We start from the raw sequence: 3,777 nt of genomic DNA, 5'->3' as shown, positions 1-3,777 counted from the left end.
AAATTAATTATTGCTATCCTCACGGTATATCAAATACATATCTTTTATCAAGGATGTAGGGTTTTATATGATATAGCATGTGAGAAAGACATCTTATCATATTGATGACTCTAAACTACAGTCGTAGGTGAGATCTGGGTTACATAGGAGAGATCGCAACCAGAGGAAGGTGATTAGGTTGATGACTTTGTCCCACTCTATTTGTGTGCACTTGAGTGTTGGGTCAGAGAGATGCTGTTTGCACAAGGTCCCTAAAGTGATGTTTGCACGGTGACAGGGCTTGGTTGGTTGGCTGGCTTTGTCTTCTGCAAAAAGTATTAACCAGCATCCCTCTCACTCAGCCCAACTGCACCAGGAGCCCTCTCTAGTCCAGCATTGTAGTTCACAGAATGGCCAGGAGGTGGCGGCAGAGCAGTGAGTCAACTTTGACAAGTTTTGTAGGAAGGCAGCAAGGAAAGTGAAGCTTTGGTAACAAAGAATAATAAAGGAAAATGTTGAATTCAATGAGTTTTCATAAATGAAATGAACATTCACCTTTATGCTCTTTTCTGGCTGCTTCTCCTCTCCTCCCCCAAGATAAATCCTATCCAGTGATTAGTTTGTCCTGTTTTTATCAGTTATACATATTCATGTTCATTTATATCCATATATGTACTCTTACAGTTTGTGTTTTTTGAGGGTCTGACTTTTTCATTATCTTTATGTTTGCGAGATTTACACACTGACTCATTCACAAAGCCATTACATTTATGACCTGTTTCATGTAGTTGTAGATGTCTTTCTTCTCATGACTCTGTTTTTCACCTTCATTTGTTCCTTCTCCTGGCTGGTCTCTTCTATTCACAGGTTGACTGACATCGTGAACTTAATAGTGAGACTCTGTCTCGAAAAGACAAAAAACCATTAAGTCAAAGAAAACACTGGGCATTTCATTTGTTACTGTGAATCGTCTTATGCTTGTGGGCCACTGTTTTCAGTTTTGAATTGTATTAAATCTGTTACATGAAAAAGACCAACAGTTGACTTGAGTGTTGCATGTGTTGCTCTGAAACGAAAGCAGTATGAGCCAACCTTTGACAAAATATCAGTGTGCATGCAACAGCCAAGATAACATCAATTGTGTGAAAACATACCAAATGCAAACCTTCACTTTTCAATAAAAGGTTGTATCATTGAAAGCTTTGTGATTGTGTTTTTCTCTCAAGCAAAATATGTCAATGGATGAGCAGTTTTTTCTAAACTAAAACATCAGTTCAGTATTCAGATCTAGTTGCAGTGTAGGCAGTGCAATAAATAAGTGGGTTTTGGCTTGCACTATGGGCCCTTGTTCTCTAAAAGGTTTCCACTAACTTTAATCCAGGAGACCTGAAGGGTAAGGATTCCACGCCCAGGTCTCCTGTCTGGCCTCTGGCACTCACTGGGGTCCCAGGCATGGACAGGGCATTCAAACAGCATCTGATTCCTCAGCTCATGCAAGGCAGATCCCAGCCTGAACATCAGTTCACTGGAAACTGTGAGAGTCAGCAACTAAGTTTGGGACACAGCCAATCAGAGTTCTGCTGAACTTGTAGTAGCAACAGCTGATTCATCTAGCTCTTTCCCCTAAAACACAGAAGGTGGAGCATCCACACACTCACCCTGCAAAGGGTCAGCTTTGTGGGGCATCTGGGCTTCATTGGGGAGTGGGGAGCTGCAAGGTGTGGGTCACCAGGCTACTAGTTTCCATGGTGTAGAAGGGGACAGTCTCTAAAGAGACTGTCACATCAGTGCAGAACTGCAGAACTGACCCTAAATTGGGTGTGGCTTGGATCCAGTCCCTCTTTGTTTCTACTGCCTCATGTGCCACACAAACCCATCAGGTGGAGTGTAGCCTGAGGCTCCCCATACCAAGGGTCAGGGACAGAAGCTTGATTAGATTCTGTGACTGCTCCCTGGCCCAGAGGATCTCACTGAGAAACCCAAACCACATGTCCTGTTGATGGGGTTGTAAAAGGGACTGACTGCTGTAGGGAACAACATAGCCGTCCTCTCCAAATTCTATAGAATCATTCTACGATTCAACAATTCTAAATGTGTTTATACAGCTTAACAGAAATCAGAAGCTCAAGCAGATATATGCATTCCCATGTTCACAATAGGATTATTCCTGAGAGCCAAAACATGGGGGAAAAAACACAAATGGTGGATGAACAAAAGGTGCTATGTATATATCCTGCAATATTATGTTAAGGGAAATAAAACAGAGAGAACAGGAAATGTTATATGATTCCAAATATATGATGGCCCAGAAGAGTCCATTTAATGGAGACAGACAGTATAATGGTATTTCTAGGAGATGAAGGTAGTGAAATGATGCTATTGTTGGGAGGGTTCACAGTTTCTGTTCAGAAACAGAGTTTTGGAGCAGGACTGTGCTGATAATTGCACAAGGTAAATGTTCTTAACTCACTGACAGAATTAGTGGATTTTGTGTTGTGTATATTTTAGCATATTTTCAATAGTAGATAGGAGATGATAAATTGGACAGAAGAGATGAGTGAATTCAGGGACAATTTTTTGACACCCTGTTCACATTTTGAGGAGTAATACTCTCCTGGGTCCTGATCCTAACACACATCCCATATATCACTCAAAAGATAGAACTTACAGTTAAAACTTCCCGTCTGCTGACTGTGCATATCAGAATCTTCACCTACACTCAGTAACATGTCTCTGATGGCTTCTTTCTAAGCAGAGGTAGGAGAAGAAGCATTTGTGAAAGATCTCGATGACCAGTGATGTCCTCAGGAGGCTCCCACTCTACAGGTCTGTAGTGGGGTTAGGGCCACTCCTCATCTGCTCTTCTTTCTTTATTAAGGCAAAATTCAATCTAAAATTCAGCATCTGTCCTGGAGCAAACAGCTCAGAGGCAATTCATGCACTCAGAGCTGTGAGACCATCACCATGCCTGGTAAAGAATACATTCACCATCCCAGGTGGTAACCTAGGTTCATTAAACTGTCATTCTCCATTCTGCACGCTCAGCCATGAACCACTATTGTGCTTCCTAAGGATTTGCCTGTTCTGTATATTTATACGAATGGAAGCATAAAAATAGGTAAATATTTACATTTGACAAAAATTTAATTTTATTAGTCACAAGAGTTCTAAATCATGAAGAATACATTCAACAGTATGTTTTTACACAGCTCATTAGTTAAATGCATAAAAAAATTGAAAACAATTCCCACATCTGACCAGAAAGTAAGTGTGAAATTATGGTAAATTCTATAAAAGCTGTGTAGGTTGAAACACCTATGTAAACATAAAAACAATTGTCTTGGTCAAGGTTTCCCATTAGTAGAACACAGAATCCAAGACCCACAACTTGGAAGATTAGATGTTTAATCTAGCTTATGGTTTCAGCAGAGTCAGTCCTGCCTGATTTTAACATATTTTAGACAATAGATAGGATATGATAAAGAGGACAGAGGAGATGAGTGGATTCAAGGACATTTCTGTGATTCTCTGTTGACTTTTTGATGAGTAGTGTGCTCCCGGGTCCTGATCATAACACACATCCCATATATCACTCAAAGGACAAAATTTTCAGTTGAAGCCTTCAGTGTCCTGACCGTGCACACTTGTTTTTTCACCTACATTCAGTAACATATCTCTGATCCCTTCATTCTGGGCAGAGGAGGGAGAAGTAGAAGCATTTGGGAAATGTTTCCATGACCAGTTCTGTTCTCAGGGGGCTCCCACTCTACAGGTCTGTAGTCAGGGGTAGGGAGACTC

The sequence above is a fragment of the Cavia porcellus genome, unplaced genomic scaffold (genome assembly GCF_034190915.1).
Source record: "Cavia porcellus strain 051 isolate PalLab524CR breed Dunkin Hartley unplaced genomic scaffold, mCavPor4.1 scaffold_34, whole genome shotgun sequence".
Lineage (NCBI taxonomy): Eukaryota > Metazoa > Chordata > Mammalia > Rodentia > Caviidae > Cavia > Cavia porcellus.
The sequence above is the reverse complement of the archived record's forward strand: the minus strand, read 5'-3'. Positions refer to the sequence as shown.